The following is a 21,583-nucleotide window of genomic DNA, read 5'->3' as shown; positions in this document are numbered from 1 at the left end:
TACTAATTTCTGTAGCAAATATCAACATTAACTTTCATCAACTGTAGAATTCCAAAAATTGTGACAAGATGCTACCGCCTTCAGTTAGGCATATGTCATCTAATAAAATTATTTTAATTGATTCTGATTTAATTCTATTAAGATGTATTGTGAACTTCATAAAATTTACGGAGTGAAGGTAACAGCTCACTGAACAGTAGAGGCTATGAACATTGAAAGGTACACATGACATGTGGGTATAAAATAACAGGACCATGTGAGGTGAAGCCATGGTTAGTTCATTGCAAGGATAGCAGTTCAAACCCATGTCTGGACATCCAGATTTAGGTTTTCTGTGATTTTCCTAAACTGCTCCAGCAAATGCCAGGATGATTCCTTTGAAAGGGCACGGCTTATTTCCTTCCCCTTCCTTGACACAGTCCAAACTTGTGCTCTGTCTCTAATGACCTCTTGACAGTTCAAACCCACATCTGGCCATCCCGATTTAGGTTTTCCATTATTTCCCCAAATTGCTCTAGGCAAATGCCGGCATGGTTCCTTTGAAAGGGCATGGCCGACTTCCTTCCCCGTCCTTCCCTAATCTGATGAGACCGATGACCTTGCTGTCTGGTCTTCTCCCCAAAATAACCCAATCTAATGACCTCAATGTTAACAGGACATTACATCCAATCTTCCTTCCTTTTCTTTTAGAACAACATGCCATACCGTGAATGACCAATGGCTGTGAAGAGTGGAGCCTTCTCAGTCAAATGCAGCATCTCCGGTGTCTGTAGTCAAATCACTGTGGCTGTGGCCTTAATTTGTGTAAGAGGTGTTATTTTGTTTTGCCAAGAGTAATATGTGTAATAATACAGCAATGAATTGTTGTGAAGTTTCATATGAAACTTGGAAAAACTGCCACTGAAACTTTTCTTTTTCTAAAAGAAAACATACCAAAGACTGTTCATCACATATACAAGTTTTAAAGAAGTTCAAGCATTTCCAAGGTGACCCAGATGGTTGAAGATCAATCACACTTGATTCACCATTCAGCATTAGAAATGGATTAAAATATTGAAAATTCCGCAGTGTGATTCAATCTAATTGTTGGTCAAGTATTTGATTTCTGAAAATGTAGGAATTGACAAAAAGTGCTTAAGGCAAGATTTACATAATCAATGTAAGTTTAGGAAAGTGTGTGCCAAATTCATGCCAAAAATTCTCATGATCAAACAAAAACAAGACCACAAAAAGGTTAGCACTTACTTTGAATACCGTTTAAAATGATCTTAAATTCTTGGAAAGGGTGACAACATGTGACAAATCTTCATTTGTCACTTATTATCCAGAAACTAAGTGCTAATCCTTGCACTGGAAATGCCTAAATTCACTGAGTGGGAAAAGATAGAATGAGCTAATCAAGATTCAAAGCAATGTTGATTGTGCTTTTTTTCAATATTCATGGAACTGCATATCTTCCTGAAGGTCAAACTATCAATCAACATTATTACCTTGAGCATCTTGCTCAACTCTGTGAGAAAATAAGGGAAAAAGACATGGACTGTGGAAGAACAAGTCATGGGTCACGGGTTCTGCATCAAGACAAAACACCGCCATATACTGCATTAAATGATAAGTATTTGAAACCCTTAGCTGCCGCGTAAGCAGGAGATCCCGGGTTCGAGTCCCAGTCGGGGTACACATTTTCAGCTGTCCCCATCGAGGTATGTCAACAACACCTGTTGGCAGCTGAGGGTTTCAATTAATTATCATTTATTTTAGAGAAGCTGCCTGGTCATGAATGGTATCTGTTCTTTCGAGAACAATTACTATCTTCGTATATATTGCATTGTCTGTCTCTAGCAAAGTACAGCATCCCATTGTTAGACCACCCAACTTATTCACTTGACTTAGTACCATGTGATTTTTATCTGTTCTGAGATCAAAGCTGTATTAAAAGGAACAAAACTTCAGTCTGTTGAAGCAGTGAAAGAAAAAGCTGCACACCTCATCACGGAGCTTGCAGAGAAAGATTTCCAGCACTGTTTACATCAGTGGAAAATTCTCATAGAGTGTTGCAGGGCTAGTGGAGGGGAGTATATTGAGGATGCCAATAACTAAATATATATGTTTTTGAAATAAAAATTTTTCAGCAATTGCTCCATTATTTTATAGTTACACCATATACAGGGTGGTCTGTCTGAAGTTTCAGATGAGATTATCTCAAAAACTATGCATTGGGTAAAAATAGTGGGTAAGACAAGTTTGTGAATTCAAAGGGGGACATCAAATGATACTACAAATGGCCTGCAGCCCCTGCCCCATTGGGTGGGGCGGGGGGCAACTTTTAAATCTTGAACAGAAACCCCCATTTTTTAATGCAGATTCGGATTCTTCATAAAAAGGTAATCAAGTTTAATCTGAAACATTTTTTTAAACCATTGACAGATGGCACTGAAATGGAGAAAAATTAAAATTGTCAAGAACTACAATTTATTTAGAATGATCCAAGAAGGACACATCAAATAGATACAAAATGTGCACAAATTCTTTCGTTACACCAATTAAGCTATTTTTTTTACAAAATGTATCCTACCCGCCACAGTTTTTGATGGAGGGAGGTGGAATGGTATTAAAATCTCATTATGGAACTCTTCACAATTGCATTACTCACCCAACTGTGGTGCTACCATGACCATACTGTGAACTATGGCTCAGTATAAAAGTCAGTGCAATGCGATCAGACGTCATTTCACTTTCAGATTGTGAACCGTAAATATCAACTGTTGAAAGTAAATTATTCTTTAGCAAAACATGCTCACTATCCTCCTTCAGAGATTGTTGATATAATGTTAATTTTAGGTGAATGCCATTACAATTATGATGCAGCTGTGCATTTGTATGTGGAAGATTTCCCAAACAGACGACATCCAAGTGAAAACATTATTCAAAATTGCACTCAACAAGCTTAAAATGGATACATGCACCGCCCACCTCATCATCGCGAATACAATGAAAATGACACTTGTACCCTTACTGTTCTCGCCTGTGTCAACTGGAACCTGAAATGAGTAGTCATGCGATTCAGAGACAAACTGGAATACCGAAATCAACTCTTTTGAGGATTTTGAAGGCACATAAATATCAGGCGTATCATATCACACTGACACAGGCATTAATGCCAAAAGACATGCAAATACGCATGCATTTCTGCCAGTGGGCCTTGGAAACGATAAGAGGTGACAATGATTTTTTAGATACATCATGTTCACTGATGAAGCCACATTCAAAAACAATGGCGGATTAAATTGTCATGATTGTCATTATTGGTCCCCTGTCAATCCACACTGTCACAGACCTGTTGAAAATCAACACAGATGGTCGTTAAAGGGCTGGTGTGGAATTTTAAACAGTTACTTGATATGACCATATTTTTTTGATCGAAATGTTATTGAGGAATCTTATTTACAAATTCTCCCTGATGATTTGTTGGAGCTAATGGAAGATGTTAATTTAGAAACTAGGCAACAAATGTGGTTCCAACAGGGTGGAGCAGCTCCCCATTATGCTAAAAATGAGTGGAACATTTTAAATTTATGGTGCCCTGGTCAGTGGTCAGTGGATAAGACGCAGTGGACCAATTCAGTGGCCTCCATGTTCACCAGACCTAACATCTCCTGATTTTTTCTTGTGGGGTTATTTAAAAAATATTGTTTATCAAAGACAGCCCACAACCCAAAATGATATGGAGCAATGCATTTGAAGAGCATGTGCAGCCATACCACAGGATGTGCTGCTCAAAACTGTGGGCAACTTTCACAGACGATTGACGTTATGCATTGAAGCAAATGGGGATAATTTTGAACGATTTCTTCATGGCCAATTTTATTAATTAAGCACCCTGTATTGTGAAAGGCAAGGGGACTCACACTTATGAAACACCTCATGGGAACATCATTCTACTGCGTCCATGTCATTGTTCCTGAATAATGCTAAAAGTAGGATACAGTACATTTTGCACAAAAATAGCTTAATTTGGTGTAAAGAAAGAACTGACACATTTTTTATTGATTTGATGCATCTTTCTCGAATAATTCTAAATAAATCATAGTTCTTCCCCACTTTTACTTTTTTCTTGATTTCAGTGCGGGTGGGCGCTGGAGGTCACATGTAGTATCATTTGATGTCCTCCTTTGAGCTTACGAACTTGTCTTACCCACTATTTTTACTCAATGTATAGTTTTTGAGATAATCTCATCCCCCTCTCTCTGTCCATCACCTCCTCCTACCTCTCTAGCTGTCCATCTCATCCTTCAGATAGACCACCCTGTATACACACAGATTTCGAAATTCGCATTCTTATTTGTGTTCCTTTCAATGGCCCTGTGTGTGTGTGTGTGTGTGTGTGTGTGTGTGTGTGTGTGTGTGTGTGTGAGAGAGAGAGAGAGAGAGAGAGAGAGAGAGAGAGAGAGAGAGAGAATCTATAGCTCTGAAAATAGGTTTTGTCCAAAAGCTAGCAATTTTCTCGTTCTCTTTTATTTGCCTTTCAGCAAATCACTGTCTTTACTATTCAGTGAGTTGCTACCTTTGTTCCTTAAATTATTTACACATGCCCAGAACTTACCATTAACACTTTTCTATCTCTAGCGAGACAAAAACACTTCTTTATTGGATAAAATACCTTCAGTTCTTCCCTGCCAAATTTCAATAAATGTATTTCTTTTTGTGGCTTACTTCTTACTAGTCTTCATTATTCTGTATGTTTTTTCCACTAGTGCTCTTTGCTGTTGTTTAATAACAACTCATTTTTCTCTGTCTTTGCTTTTCACTTTTCCTCTTCTACGAGGGCAGTTCAATAAGTAATGCAACACATTTTTTTTCTGAAACAGGGGTTGTTTTATTCAGCATTGAAATACACCAGGTTATTCCCCAATCTTTTAGCTACACAACACTATTTTTCAACGTAATCTCCATTCAATGCTACGGCCTTACGCCACCTTGAAATGAGGGCCTGTATGCCTGCATGGTACCATTCCACTGGTCGATGTCGGAGCCAACGTCGTACTGCATCAATAATTTCTTCATCATCAGCGTAGTGCCTCCCACGGATTGCGTCCTTCATTGGGCCAAACATATGGAAATCCGACGGTGCGAGATCGGGGCTGTAGGGTGCATGAGGAAGAACAGTCCACTGAAGTTTTGTGAGCTCCTCTCGGGTGCGAAGACTTGTGTGAGGTCTTGCGTTGTCATGAGGAAGGAGAAGTTCGTTCAGATTTTTGTGCCTACGAACACGCTGAAGTCGTTTCTTCAATTTCTGAAGAGTAGCACAATACACTTCAGAGTTGATCGTTTGACCATGGGGAAGGACATCGAACAAAATAACCCCTTCAGCGTCCCAGAAGACTGTAACCATGACTTTACAGCTGAGGGTATGGCTTTAAACTTTTTCTTGGTAGGGGAGTGGGTGTGGCGCCACTCCATTGATTGCCGTTTTGTTTCAGGTTCGAAGTGATGAACCCATGTTTCATCGCCTGTAACAATCTTTGACAAGAAATTGTCACCCTCAGCCACATGACGAGCAAGCAATTCTGCACAGATGGTTCTCCTTTGCTCTTTATGGTGTTCGGTTAGACAACGAGGGACCCAGCAGGAACAAACCTTTGAATATCCCAACTGGTGAACAATTGAGACAGCACTACCAACAGAGATGTCAAGTTGAGCACTGAGTTGTTTGATGGTGGTCCGTCGATCATCTCGAACGAGTGTGTTCGCACGCTCCGCCATTGCAGGAGTCACAGCTGTGCACGGCCGGCCCACACACGGGAGATCAGACAGTCTTGCTTGACCTTGCGGCGATGATGACACACGCTTTGCCCAACGACTCACCATGCATTTGTTCACTGCCAGATCACCGTAGACATTCTGCAAGCGCCTATGAATATCTGAGATGCCCTGGTTTTCCGCCAAAAGAAACTTGATCACTGCCCGTTGTTTGAAACGCACATCCGTTACAGACGCCATTTTAACAGCTCCGTACAGCGCTGCCACCTGTCAGAAGTCAATGAAACTGTACGAGACAAAGCGGGAATGTTTGAAAATATTCCACAAGAAATTTCCGGTTTTTTCAACCAAAATTAGCCGAGAAAAAAATGTGTTGCATTACTTATTGAACTGCCCTCGTATGTTCAATTCATCTTCTTATCATTTGTTTCAATGTTTCCTCCCTACTATCTTTCAGTATGCTTGTTGTAATATATATCAGTTTTCAGGTAATTTACTGTTTCTTGTATCTTTCCCTGATTTTTACTTGCATTTGCATACTTTTTCACCTACTTCATTTTTATATTTCTTGAATATAATTCTGCTGTCTTGTCATTCTTTCAGCTTATATAGATATTTATTGTAAGTATTGCTCACAACATTTTCTTTACTAATTCATATCCTACAGAATGTTTTCCTTAGCTATGCGTTTCTCTGTATATCACCTTCTGCAGCTCTCTCTCTCTCTCTCTTGCTTCATGTATACATTTTTTTAAACCATTTTAATAGCTTTGCTCACAATTTCCAAATTTCCTCTCTTTTATTTCCAGTCATCTGTTCTATTCTATTTTCTGTGCCTTGATTAAGGCATTGATTTCATATTATGGAAAAATGAGACTCAAAATATCTGTGCAGTTATCCAGATTTATATTTTACTTATTTAGCTGCTTGTCAGGATGATTCTTTCAACAAGAAGGAAGCCAATTGCCTTCCTAAACCCTGCTCACCTTAGAAAGTGCAACTCTTGTAATAAGCATAACACAAACAGGACATGAAACTCAAATATACCTGCTTTTTTCTGCCAATCCTCTGCTGCAAACCTGACTCATTACTTTAACTACTTAGTCCTCATTTCCTCACCTCCCACATTCATTCATCTGTTCACCATGTTTTGATGACCCCATCAAGAAGAACAGTACAGGAGTGTAACAATCAAGCTGTAAATTAACAGAAGGCAAATAAATCCTAGAAACTTAAGCTGTAAAGCAAGGATATGATAGAAACTTTGTCTGTATATCATAGTGCCAATAAACTATACTACTTAAAGCTATTCAAGCTTATACCAGCTAAATTTAATAAATTAAATTAGAAAAAATATCTGCTACTTTAAAAAAACATTTCTACCACCTGATTTATACTAGATAACCTTTGTTTTAATATGCTTTTAGCTTTTTCCTCACAGCTGTACTTGCATACATGTTTCAAGGTTATACTGCACACATCTCCTCATCCCAGGTCCCTGTGTTCAACTCTTCCTTCACTGTCTCTCTGTCCACATCTTCCTCCCACCACACTCTGTTGTCTGTGTCCTCCTCACCACTCATTTTCCTTTCTCTCTGCATCTCCTTCTCTCCACTCTCTCTATCTCTCCATCTCTTCTGCCCTCTCTTCCCCATCACATCTTCCTCCACCTCCCTCTGTGTATATCCTCCTACCCCTCTTTCTGCCCACCTTCTACTCCCCATGTCCTCTTCTGAACCATCCTTGTTCTTCACAGTGCCCTTCTCCTATGCCCCCCTCTATGTCCACCTCATCCTCTTCCACATTCTCTCTTCACCTCCTCCTCCTCCCTTCTCTCCATCCATCTCCTCCCCAGTCTCTCCATCCATCTCCCTCTCTACATATACCCCTCTTCCCTTTCTCTGTGTTCATCACCTCCTCCCACCTCTCTATCTGTCCATCTCCTCCTCTGCCATTTTTCTCTGTCCACATTGTTCTTCCCCTTCTCACTACACATCCGATCTGCCCTCTCTGCACAGCCATGCTCATCTGCACATGTAGCCCCTGTAAGGCATGCTTACTCTACCTGCACAACACACTCTCCCTATCTCTGCCCATGTCCTCTTGTCCTCCCCTCCTGTGCCATCCCTCCCCCTATCCACCTTGCCATACGCTCCTGTCTGTTCATTTCCTCCACTCCTTCTCTGTCCATCTGCTCCTGTCCATCCATTCCTACACACTCTCTCCTTGTCTATCCTCTCCTGCCCCTTCTCTGTACATCGCATCCTCTGTGCATCTCATCATATCCATATCCATGCTCATTCACAGGAGTAGCCCTGCGAAAAAGGTCAATAAAGCACACTGATATTACTCCAACACAACAAGCTTGTCGTCCAGGGTACTGAAAAACTGTTTCTTACCCCTGCAATACATGTCAATAAGACAGGGCGATACTATTCCACACAACTCAACTGTCATGCAGAGCAGTGTTTTCCACTTAGCTTCACTCGTGTATGCATTCAACACATGCAGTGCACACATCTCCTTCTCCTCTCTCTCTGTGCCAAACTCTTCCTTCCCCTGTCTCTCTGCATCCCTGTACACCTGATCCATTCATATCTAGCTATCCATTTCCTCCTCCACACTCACTATACCTAGGTTTCCTCCAATCCACCTCCTCCTTTTCCACCTGTCCACTACCATCTACACCTTCCACCTGCCTCATGCATGTCCATCTGCTCCTCTGCTCTCACTGACCATCTCCTCCTCCCCTCTCTCTTCCCATCTTTCCCTCCCCCTTCTCTGAGCATTTTGTCCTTCCCTTCTATCAGTATATTTCTTCCTTCCCCATCTCCATGTGTTCATCTCCTCTTCCCTATGCTTTCTGCCCATCTCATCCTCCCCCTCTCTGTATTTCCCCTCTACCCATCTCCCCTTTCTGTCCTCTCCTCCTGCCCCTTTTCTCTGCCCACCTCGTCCTTCCTCCCCTCTCACTATCCATCTCCTTCCGCATCTTTCCAGTTGTGCACATCTACACATGTAGTCTCTGCAAAAGAGGTTGATAAAGCAGGCCAGTACCACACCCACACAACACATCTGTTGTGCAGGGCAGCCTACATGTTGGGGTTGGAAAAACATTTCTTGCATCTGACGTGAAAGTTGCAATGCAAAGTAGGTCAATAAGCTAGTCCTATACTATCTCTATGCAGCATACCTGTTGTGCCAAGCAGCCTGTGTGGTAGGGACTGAAAAAACATGTTTTTGTCCTTAGCTGTGCTTTTATTGGAAGTAGGAGGGTATAAACCCCACAGTGCTGATACTCATACCATTTGCTGTTTGTCTGTTGCATAGGGTTGATATTAATCAAGGAGTGTGGAAGAACGTTCTGGACAAACTTATTCTGATTTATTATATAAAAGTCTTTTCCTGGTGTTCATTCACATAAGTGTTTGACACATGTAATACACACATTTCCTTCTCCTCCACTCTTGGTCCACCTCCTCCTCCTCCTCCACTTGGCCCATCTCCTCCTCTCCCTCTCTTTGACCATCTATTCCTTCCCTCCTCTCTCTGTCAATACTAGTCTCCTCACTTAATTTGTTTTCTCCTTTCCCTTCTCTCTCACACAGATCCTCCTTATGCCCCTGTCAGAACATCTTTTCCTTGCTCCTCTTTCTTCATATCTCTTTCTCTCCACCTCTCTGCACATGTTTCTCCCCTATCCTGCTGCCCCCTCTCTCTACCCAAACCATCCTGTCTCCTTTCTCCGTCTAACTTTTCCACAATATTTCTCTCCATCTCTTCTTCCCACTACTTCTATCCCCCCCCCCCCCCTTACTTTCTGTCCATCTCCTCCTTCGCCTTCAGTCTCTGACCATCTTCTTCTTCCCTTCTCTCTCTGTACAATTTCTCCTGCCACAATCTCTCTGTACATTTCCTACTGCCCACCTCCCACTCTCCATTTCCTCACGCTCCCCTCTTCCTATCCAACTCCTTCTCCTATCCGTAACCCTCTAAAACCCCTTTGTTCCTCCCCTCTGTCTCCCCTCACTCTGTCCATCCCATCCTGCTCCCTCTCTCTGTGCAACCCTTCTGCACCCTCTCTCTCCCTATCCATCACCTCCTACACTGCTCTCTGTGCATCCACTCCACTATCTGTATCAAACCTCCCCACATGTGCCTGTTCACATTTGTAGCTCCAGCCCAACAGGTTGATGGAGCTGCTTGATACTAGTCCAACAACATGCCTGCCATGTAGGGCAGCTTACATGTCAGGGTCTTCAAAACCAGTTTCTTGCACCTCAGCCAAGTCGCCAGGCCAGGCCTATACTTCTTCAATGCAATATGCTTGCTGTACAGGCCAGTCTACATTTCAGGGGTCAGAAACAGTTTCTCGGCCCTGACATATAGGCTTCCCTTCAAAAACCTGTGTGTTGTGCAGTGCAGCCTATACGCTAGGGACTGTAGAGAAACAAGTGATTGCCAGCATCTGTGCTCCTTTCCCTGTTGCTTCACATGCATATGTGTTTAACATGTATTGTACATGTCTTCTCATCAACTCTTTCTAGATCTCCTCTTCCCCGACACACACCAGTCTCCTCTTCTCCCTCACTCTCATCATAGCCTCCTCTCCATCTCTCTGTCCATACTTTTATCCCACCTAAGCCCATATCATACTTCCCCTCCTCTCTGCCCATCTCCTCCTCTCACTCATTCTGCCCATCCCCTCCTGCTTCCCTTCTCTTTCTGTCCATCTCCTCCTCTCCACTCTCTCTGTCCATCTCTTCCCTTCCCTCTATGTCCATTTACTCCTCCTCTCCATCCTCTCTGTTCATCTCCTGCTCTCCCATGTCTCTCTGTCCATCTTGTCCTCCCACCTCTTCCTGTCTGTCTCCTCCTCATCCCTTTCTCTCTGTCCAAACTTCTCCAGTGTCCATCTTCTCTTGCCCCTCTCCTTATCAATTTGCTCCTCTTCTTCTCTATATCCACCTCCTCCTGCCCCTCTCTCTATCTCTCCTTCCCCTGTTCCTCTCAACCTTCTCCTCAACCCTTCCCTATCAATCTCCTCCTCTCCCTCTGTTCCATCTCCTGTTCCTTTTCTCCCTGTCCATGCACTCCTGTTCCCTTTCTTTCCATCTCCTTGTCTGTCCGTTTCAACCCTCCCCCAACCACAAACATTTGCATGTGCAATCCCTGCAAAACAGGTCGATGAAGCAGACCAATGCTACTCCCACAATGTACCTCTCATGCAAGGCATCCTGCATGTAAGGCTCATAATCCTCTAACATAATATGGTTGTCATGCAGGATAATCTACATTTCAGGGGCTGAAAAAAAAATTTTGCCCTGCAACACATGTAGATAAGGCAGGCTGATACTGCTTGTAACCTCCCCCTCCCTCAAAATTTGTTGTTGATGTCGCTACTATTGCTTTTGGTACGGTCTCTTTTTTAAAAAAATAGAAGAGGAGTAAGATTTACAATAAACTATTTACTTATCTTTTTTTCCCCTCACCTCACAGCAGTTCTTAATGTCGAGGAGCTGATTCTTGAAGCTGAAATTTTAATATTTTGGGATCTCATGGTTTCAACTGACATAATTACATTTGAATTAAGCCTGTGCAAATATTTTGTTGTCATGATAATTTATTCTCTCACATTTTTCTGTAGCACCCTGTCTTTTGAATTTTCACATTAACAAAGCCAAATATAAAGCCCAAATATAAAAAACACGTCCAGTCACATCAGGCATACCCATTACTTTTCACTCCATAGTAATAAAAATATTCCAAAGGGTTTACAAATTTTCTTGACTAATGAATTTCTATTAATTTATGGTATTATTTTATAAATGAATCCAGAAATAAATATAATAAAAAGTACTAAATAATACTTAATAATATAAATTTTAAGTGTACCAAATATTTTGTAAATTCAAGTGTTTCTAAAAGAAAACTAACAATTTCAGCTGTACATTCAAAGCTAGTACATATGGATTGCAATAATGAAAATAAAGTAATTTCTTTTTATAGATTTTGGCTTGTAACATAAAACATCATGTACAAAATCATATGAATTTTTTTAGAAAAACAGCTGAGACAATATTGACCTATTCAGATTTTGAAAATATTTCTGGTATTGGCTACTTCTATTGAGGAAAAATAATACTAGAGGAGGGTGTCCTTTTAGATGCTCCATCAAACCTCTCCTACAGGGCAGCCTCTTAGGTAGGGGCAGAAAGAAAACATATTTGTTTTATTGCTGCTTCCATTGCAGCTAGGAGTTTTTAAACCTCACAGTACTGATTCTCATAAAAATAGCTATATGTATGTCATATTTGGTTGAAATCGATCCAATGGTTTGGGAGGAGATCTTGGACCCACATACACACATACTTACAGTCCACTTTATATATCCTTTCCCTGCAGCATTGCATGCATATGTATTTGACACATGTATTGAACACACTTTCTTCTCCTCCTCTTTGTGTCCACTTCTTCCTCCCTCTGTTTTTCCACCTCATCCTCCCATCCCTGTCTATTTCCTCTTGTGTCTCTTCATCTCCTTCTCCCCCTCTGTTTGCCCATTTCCTCCACTGCTTCTCTCTGACCATATCATTATTCTCTTCTCTTCTCTTTCACCATACCCATCTCTCCCACTTTTTTTTCCATCTCTGCCTAACCCTTGTCCATTCCCACCAACCCTCTACAGTTTCAACCTACCTCATGCTTCTCCACCTCCCTCCATCTCTCTGTCCATTACTTCCTCCCACTCGCTCTGTCCATTCCCTCCTCTATCCTTTTCAACTTGTGCCCAGATATGTTCATCAACACTTGTAATGCGTGCAATACAGTTCAATAAAGCAGACCAATACTACTCCCAGAACATGCCTGTCATGCAGGACAGGCTACACACTAGGGGCTTGAAAATCATTTATTTGCTCCAACATACAGGCCACCATGCAAGCAGGTCGATAAAGCAGATCAATGCTACTCCAACACAGTACGCATATCAAGCAGGGTGACCTATATGTCGGGGCCCAAAAGATTTTTTTTACCCCTGACATGTGCACTGCCCTGCAAAGTAGATTGATCTGGCAGGTTAACACTTTTCTTATACAATATACCTGTTGTGCAGGGCAGCCTACATCTTGGGAACTGGAAAATCATTTTTTGCCGATGATGTCTAGGCTGCCATGCAAATCAGGCCGATAAAACAGGTGAGTACTGTTCTGACAAGACACACCTCTCATGCAGGGCACCTTACATGTTGGATGCTGCAAACCATTTCTTGCCTCTGATATGCAGGCTGAGCAACGAAGCAGGCCAGTAATGCAGCTACTGCTATCCCCACACAACACGCCCATTGTGCACAGCAACCAATATGACAGCAATTTCTTAGACTTTCCCGGCGATTTGATGACATCTCGTGGAAATCAGGTTTTCTGCTGGATATCAGCGTCTTCCAAACACGATATTTCGACATCATTACTTGACATCTTCATCAGGTGTGACCTGAGACTGGCTGCTTGCTGGACCGGTTCGCATATTTATGCCTGCCCGGTGCCTGGTGTTCTGTTTGCCGTTGCACTATCCTGCCGCTCTAGGTGTTCCCTATTCCGTCCACGCCCACTCTGGCCGCCTCCACTGTGGTTGTGGCCTCCTGGTGTTGCCTTCTCGGTCTGCACCCATGAGTGGCATTCCCCTGCCACTCTGGACGTTCCCTATTCCGTCCGTGCCTGCTATGGTCACCTCCACTCGCGGGCGCGGACCGTAAAGGCAACACCAGGAGGCCACCACCGCAGATGGAGGCGGCCAGAGCGGGCCCATATCATTCTCCTCCTCACCCCTCTCTGCTCATCTCTTGCTGCTCATTTCTCTGCCCATCTCATCCTCCATCCTGAAAGAGCCCCTCCTGCCCCTTCCCTCAGTCCATCCTTTCTGCCCCCTTCTCACCTTCCATTTCCACCTGCCCCTGCTCTCTACCCATCCCCTGTGCAACAGGTTGATGATGGATTCTGACATAACTCTCATGTAACTGTTGTGTAGGGTAGCCTCCAAGCAATGGGCTTCAAAACTGTTATTTGCTACTGACATGTTAGCTGCCCTACAAAGTGGGTTGGTTAGGCAGTTCCATACTACTCCAACACAATGCACCCATTGTGCAGGGCAGCTTACACACCAGGGGCTGAAAACCATTTCTTGCCTCTGATGTGTTGGCTACCCTGCAAAGCAGGTTGATAAGGCAGTCTGATACTATTCCCACACATCACACCTGTCATGCTGGGCAGTCTTTATGGCAGAGGCCAGAAAAACACTTGTTTGCCCATTTCTTCACTTCTATTGGAGCTAGGAGGTATGAACCCCACTGTGCTGATACACAAGAGGCCTGCTGTTTGTGTTCCATATTTGGTTGAAATAGATCTAGGGGTTTGGAAGGAGATTCCAGTCATACACACATACACCCTGCTTTATTTACACAAAAGAAAATATATACATTGCTGGCTTAATATTTATTTAATTACAATGGTATTTTTCAGGCAAAACAGTTACCTATCTCTGCAAATACTGAGTACTATTTACCTATTTACAGTACAGCACTACTTTTCATGCACCTGTACAACTGATACCCTACTTCAAATGTTGCTGCACCTTTCAAAAAAAAAGAAGGTGACTAATGAGGAATGGTTTAGTTTTCTTTTAAACTGGAGGTTATTCTCAATATTTTGCTTTATGTTAGTTGACTACATTTACACAAGAGTATATAACTCCACTCTAAACTACTTTAGACTAACAGACAAAGTCTACACCTGTATCGTGTATTATTTATTTCCAAGATCAAGGTTTGAAAGTTAATATCAGTAAATCTCAGTTATTGCCATTTAAACTTACAAACTCACACCAAACCTCTATCAGTAACATAGGTGGAATGGAAGTAGTGGACACAGAAGGCTGCAGATTTCTAGGTATTCACCTAGATGAAAACCTAAGATGGGTAAACCATATCAAATTTTTATGCAATAAAATCAGCAGTTCATTACATCTAATTAGCCAGTTATCAAAAGTAGTCCCACATCAGACATTAAAAACAATTTATTATGGAACCATTTTTGCACAGATTAATTACGGGATAGAGATATGGGGTTGTGCTGCCGACATACATATGAACAGAATATTAACCCTACAAAAAAGAGCAATCAGAAATATCCATGGATTAGGGTATAGAGATTCATGCAGGGAAATCTTTGTTCATCATAAATACCTCACAGTCTACTCACTGTATCTTTACAAATTAATTATATTTTTTGTGACACATCAAAACAAAGCAACGAAGTGCTCTGATGTGCATGCCTATAATACAAGAAATAAAGACTGCTACTACAGACAAAGAACAAAATTAAAAACAACAGACCATAGTCCATGCATTAGTGGTCAAATATGGTACAACAGATTACCGAGCTCTATAAGGTGCCACAAAGGGAACTTATTCAAAGTGAAACTGAAATATTTCTTGATTGACAAGTGTTTATATTCTTTAAGTGAATATTAATATTAAACTAAAATAAATTATTGTATATATATATATATATATATATATATATATATATATATATATATATATATATATATATATATATATATATATATATATATATATATTTGCAAAAGACACCAGTTGTCTCCATGCAAAAAAAATACAATAAATAAATAAAAAATAAATTATTATGCACAGCACAGGTCAGCGGAAACTGATTACTATTGTCAGCATTAAAACCCATTATGGAGTAAATGCATAGGGAAGCAAGTATAAGAATTGCAAAATCCTTAAAAATGTTGCTACAAGAAGCATGGTTATCCATTTTATACAAGATTCTTACTGCTTATTTTTGCTGAATAATTATTTATTCTAGATGCACTGCTTCAGGAAAGTATTCCATAAGGCAGTAGAGGTGAAAATATACTAAATAAGCCCACAGTCTTGTCTTTAAGTCAACATAGTGAGAGATTCTTTTAAAGGTAAAACATGTTGAGCTGAGCCGCTTGATTGCTTTACCTATGTGTTACATCCTGTTTAACTTTTCATCCAACTGGACTGTATGAATTTTCCACATTGTGTTTCATTCCATGTATGGAAATTAATGTTTACTTCTGGTGCTAACAGACCATTATTTCTTGTTTGAAGTTCTAATATGAATCTCTGTGGGATTAAGACTAAAACTGTTGGTTGTGATCACTTGCAAGCCTGTTTAGCTACCTTCTGCATCCATGAGAGAGAGATACTGTTAATGCCCTAACACATTAGTCTGACAGACAGAATTTTGTGAGCCACCCAATCAAAGGCTTCAGCATCACGGAATGTTGCAATAGGATAATTTTTCTTCTAGAACTTCATTTGTGAGATTCTGTATTGATTTTGCTGTGATGAATACTCTACAAGAATCAAACTAAGAGGGAGTTAACAAGCTCTGCTCAGTTAAATGAGTATTCTGTCACACACCACTTTTGAAAAGAGTGGAAATAATTAAATATGTCTGTAACTAAAATTGATTTGCTTTCCTGTCAGGAAATTTGTGTTGAGTCATGATTAATAATGAGGCAGTTTTAGGATAATCCAACCAAGTCAGCACTTTCGTGATCTGACAGGAAACAGCATATCCACTACAGCATAGCAGTTAACCCCATAGAAAACAGCTTTACCAGAAATTAATAAAAAATCTTAGTAGATACTGTTATATATTATGAAAACTTAAAGAAAACTACAATTTTGAAACAGTACTACGTGCCTACTACTCTTACATTCATAGTAATCTACTATATGGTATTATATTTTGAGGGAATAAAGGTTTCGCAAAAAGTTGTTTTAAGCTCCAAAAGAGAGCTATTCGTATTCTGAAGGGTGTTGCCTACAGAGATCCATGTAGAGGATTCTTTAAGGAGTTAAAAATTTTGACCCTCCCTAGTTTATTCATCTATGAATCAGTATGTTTCCTAAAGTCAAATCAAGAATTCTCTTCTCTAAACAGAGAAGTACATGACTATCAGACCAGAAACAGGCACTATTTCCAGAGAAACTTACATTCAAAATCCCTGTACCAAAATAGTGTGATGTAACTACCCAAAATAATGTTCAATGCCTCACCAAAGAAATAAAAAGCATACAAAACTTACATATATTTAAAAAGAATTAAAGAGGCTACTATTAGGTCAGAGTTTCTATAACGTTGATGAATTTCTTTGCTATCCAAAGAGATAGTGCTCATCTTTTGATTTTTCTGCATAATCTTTCGTTTTTCTCCAACTTGCATGTAAATAGAAGACAAAATATGTGAAGTTTAGTTAAGAAAAATATTAAAGTGTAATTAGGAAAATGTTATTCCCCTTAATGGATTTTTCTTTGTATAAGCCTTGTAAATTTTTTCTCATGTTTCATGTAAAAAGAAGACAAAATATGTAAAGTGTAACTAACAAAATGTTATTTCCCTTAATTGTTAAAAATATAAATCATGCTCTCTCTCTCTCTCTTTCTTTCTATATAACAATTCCTATATCATGCAAATAATGAGATGGATGATAATAAATTGAATTGAATTTTATCACTTTTAAATCATTGGACACTACCATAGCCAGTAGGAACACTTATTTTCTGTATTCTGATGGAATTTTGTAGTTTCCTGAGGGGTTGTACTTTTGAAACTAGTGTCTGTTGGTGGTGTATGTAGTATCTGCACAATTAAATCTAAAGCACCTATATTTTCTTTTTCTTCTGAATTTGAAGGCTTAGGCCCTTGTGCCTGTTCTGTCTTCATTTTTCAGTGCCATCTCATTCTGTGTCTTCCTGTGTTACTTCTTCCTCTTGTGTTGTACAGAATGGCCAGGAGTGGGATTCTCTTGCACTCATTCTATGTAGATGACAGTTCCACAATGCTTTGTTTTATTCAATCTTTTCATTAACATTACAAATATTTAGTTTATTCCTAACATCTTCAATTTTTATATCATCTTCTCTGGTAACAACTCTCATTCTCCTTAGAAATCTCATTTCTGCTGATTTTAGTTAGCTTTTATCACGTTTTTTAGGGATATATGACTCAATTCCTGATAGCAATACAGGTGTAGCCATTGTTTTATAAAATTTTAATTTTGTTCTGGAATTTTTTATCATTCCAAACGGTAATTGGCTTCATTAATCTTATTCTCTATGTCTTTGTCCAGTTCATAGCTTATTTCTCATCCTAAGAAATTAAAGTTGGAGACCTGCTCAAGTGGTGTATTATCTATTATTATTTTTGGTGTATTGGGCATTTCCCATGGTGAAGCATGATTTTAATTTTCTTTATTGATGTTCAAGGGTTCTATTCTTTTTTCCTAATTGATGTAATTTATGGACTAATCATCTTCACTTTCTTCCAAAATGTTAACACCATCTGTGTACATGACAATATTAACATATTTATTTCTATTAATCTGTATAGCTAGATTTACTTCCTGTCTGACATTTTTAATCACATCATTTGTATATACATTAAATAAGGTTAATGATAGGCTACAGGCTTGTTTGAGTCCCTTATTGGTAGTGATTTCTTCAGATGTATTATTACCAAACCTTATTATTACTTTTGTGCCCATGTGTAATATTTTTGTAGTTTCAATAAGATGTCTAGGATATCCAGCTCTACTCATTAGGTCCCACAGTTTCTTCCTGTTCAGTCTGTCAAAAACGTTTTTTGAAGTCAGTGAAAACTATGTTTGTCTCCAAATTGCATTTTCATAACTTCTCTAAAATTCTTTTTATGGTAAATATATTGTCACTGCAGGAATGGGACCTGTATTTGCTTGAACATTCCACAGGTGTACTGCTGGTCCATAGTGTCCAATGGGCAAATATGCTATTCAATACCGCTTCAACCGCATGCGAGCTATGTGCTGGACATCTATCATGTTGGAAGTTCATTGCCGTTCTGCCATGCAGTGAAACATCTTGTAGTAACATCAGTAGAACATTACGTAGGAAACCATTATACATTACACCATTTAGACTGCCATGGATAAAATGGGGCCCAATTATCCTCCCTCCCATAATGCCGCACCATACATTAACCCACCAAGGTCACTGATGTTCCACTTGTCGCAGCCATCGTGGATTTTCCATCGCCCAATAGTGCATATTATGCTGGTTTACAGTACCACTGTTGGTGAATGATGCTTTGTCGCTAAATAGAATGCGTGCAAACATTCTGTCATCATCCCGTAATTTCTCTTGTGCCCAGTGGCAGAACTGTACATGACATTCAAAGTCATCGCCATGCAATTCCTGTCCATAGAAATATGGTACGGGTGCAATTGATGTTGATGTAGCATTCTCAACACCAATGTTTTTGAGATTCCCGATTCTCGTGCAATTTATCTGCTACTGATGTTAGCCGCGACAGCAGCTAAAACACCTACTTGGGCATCATCATTTGTCGCAAGTCATGGTTGATGTTTCACATGTGGCTGAACACTTCCTGTTTCCTTAAATAACGTAACTATTCAGCAAATGGTCCGGACACTTGGATGGTGCCATCCAGGATACCATGCAGCATATGTAGCACATTCCCATTGGGCATTTTGATCACAACAGCAATACATCAACACAATATCGACTTTTTCCACAATTGGTAAATGGTCCATTTTAACATGGGTAATGTATCATGAAGCAAATACCATCTGCACTGGTGGAATGTTACGTGATACCACGTACTTATATATTTGTGACTATTACAGTGCCATCTATCACAAAGCGAAAAAAGTGGTCCAACTAAAACATTCATATTTCTTTATGTAATAAAAAATGGGGGTTCCTATTTAAAAAGCACAGTTGATATCTGTTTGACCTATGGCAGCACCATCTAGTGGGCCAACCATAACACTGCCTGGTTTCCCCCGTCAAGCTACACAATTTTCGTTCTTTGTAGTTTTCTTGTTTGACGCTTATTTCGTGAGATATTTGGCCCGGTCATGATCAATGGACCACCCTGTATAGGCAGTGGCTATCTCTCCCTCCATGACTTCTTCTGTTTCCACATGCTGTACCGTAGAGGTGGGGTGGAGAGCGTGTCTGATCTGCCATCCCGAGTACCCATTTTTCTGGAAAGTAGTTTTGAGGTGTTCCAGCTCATGGGGCAGACTCTCTGTGTCAGAGCTGGTGCACACCCTGTGCATCAGTGTTTTTAGCGCCCCAATCCTCTGTGAAGAGTCTATGAAGGGCCAGATCATGAACGTGTCATCCACATGGTGCAGAAAACAAGTAAGTTTCCGTTTGGATGATGCCAAAGCTTCCTGCTCGAAGTACTCCATATAGAAATTTGCAACCACAGGCAAGAGTTGGCTCCCCATTGTGACTCCTTCTGTTTGTTCATAGTAATCTCCATTAAAGAAAAAATGCATGGAGGTCAGGACATGCCTGAAATGGTCGGTCGTCTTCTTGTCAAATTTCCGTGCAGTAAGCTCAACTGACACTTGAAGAGGTACCCTGGTGAATAATGAAACAATGTCAAAACTCACCAGGATATCTGAGTCTTTCAGCTTGAAGCTGTTGAGACATTTTACAAAATCCACAAAATTAAGAACATGATAAGGGCATTTACCCACGTAGGGGGTTAATAATTCTGCCAGGTATTTGGCCAGCAAATATGTAGGTGCCCTAATGTTGCTGACAGTTGGGCATAATGGCACCCCTTCTTTGTGGGCTTTAGGGAGTCCATAAAGTCTTGGCAGTACAGGTCCTTGAGGTGTTAAATTTTTTGGCAACACACTCTGGTACATCCATGTCCTTGAGAAGAGCCCTAGTCTTGTTCTCCTCCTTCTTTGTGGGGCCAGCATTGATCTTCCTGTAAGATTCATCAACTAGCAAGCTCTGCGTCTTCTCAATGTAGTCCTTATGGGAAAGAATAACCGTACCATTGCCTTTGGCAGCTGGTAAGTCAACAATCTCATGGCTCTGTCTCAGGTCTTGAATGGCTGCCCTCTCCCTGCTGGTAATATTCGACTTGATCGGTTTAGTTCTTATCAGAGCACGGCAGGTTTCCTGGCATACTTCTTCAGCTGCTTCAGGTGGTAGTCGCACAGCAACCTCTTCAACTGCACTGTCAATGTCCACTACCAGCATGAACCTAGGTGTGCGAGCAAAATTAAGTCCCTTCTCCAGAACAGAAATTGCATCCCCAGTCAGCTCAATGTCCATGAGATTGATGACCATCTTGCATGGGGCCTCCAGTGCTGGTTTGTCAGAGAGATGAGAGAATTTAGATATCTGACATCCCGAGGCCTTCTTATGTGCAGAATTGGTGGTCACCCAGGTAACACCATCAAACCAGTCCCAGGTCCCAGAATTAAAATGATTGGCTAGTTGTAGATGTAGTTTAAGTTGTTCCTAGGAGTTGTAGTCAATTCTGCACCTAGGAAAATGCACCCTCTCATGAACCAAGGCAAGGCTAGCACCTTCTTAATTCTCTTAGCTGCTGCAGAATCGATGTGATGCGTGACCTTAGCAAGATTTGGCACAACCTGATCAGCATGACATCTCTTCAGAAAAGCAAGACCACTCAGCAAATGGCTCCTTCGGCGGCACAGCTTATCAAATTTTTTCATGCTGTGATACAGCTCCTCCTTGTAGTAGTATATGATGTGATTGTTCAGTTTCTCCCAGTGTATTTCTTGGTTGAACAGCCCTTGGGTGTACTGCCAGTCCATAGTGTCCAAAGGGCACAATATTTCAGTGATCAGAGATGTCGCCATCATCAGGTGCGTTGACGAACTGAGCTCCTGAGGGTGAGCGGCCGCCTTAAATCCCCTCCCTCTGCAAGGC

General features: G+C 40.6%; 1 protein-coding gene across 1 annotated transcript in view; it reads left to right on the top strand.

Moving 5' to 3' along the window:
* The window catches only part of LOC126419243 (uncharacterized), a 67,214-nt gene that overhangs the window by 18,813 nt on the left and 26,818 nt on the right, over positions 1-21,583 (top strand). The gene's annotated exons all lie outside the window — the stretch shown is intronic.

This window comes from Schistocerca serialis, chromosome 9 (genome assembly GCF_023864345.2).
Source record: "Schistocerca serialis cubense isolate TAMUIC-IGC-003099 chromosome 9, iqSchSeri2.2, whole genome shotgun sequence".
Classification (NCBI taxonomy): Eukaryota; Metazoa; Arthropoda; class Insecta; order Orthoptera; family Acrididae; genus Schistocerca; species Schistocerca serialis.
Note: the sequence above shows the minus strand (reverse complement) of the source record. Positions and strands in the feature narration are given on the sequence as shown.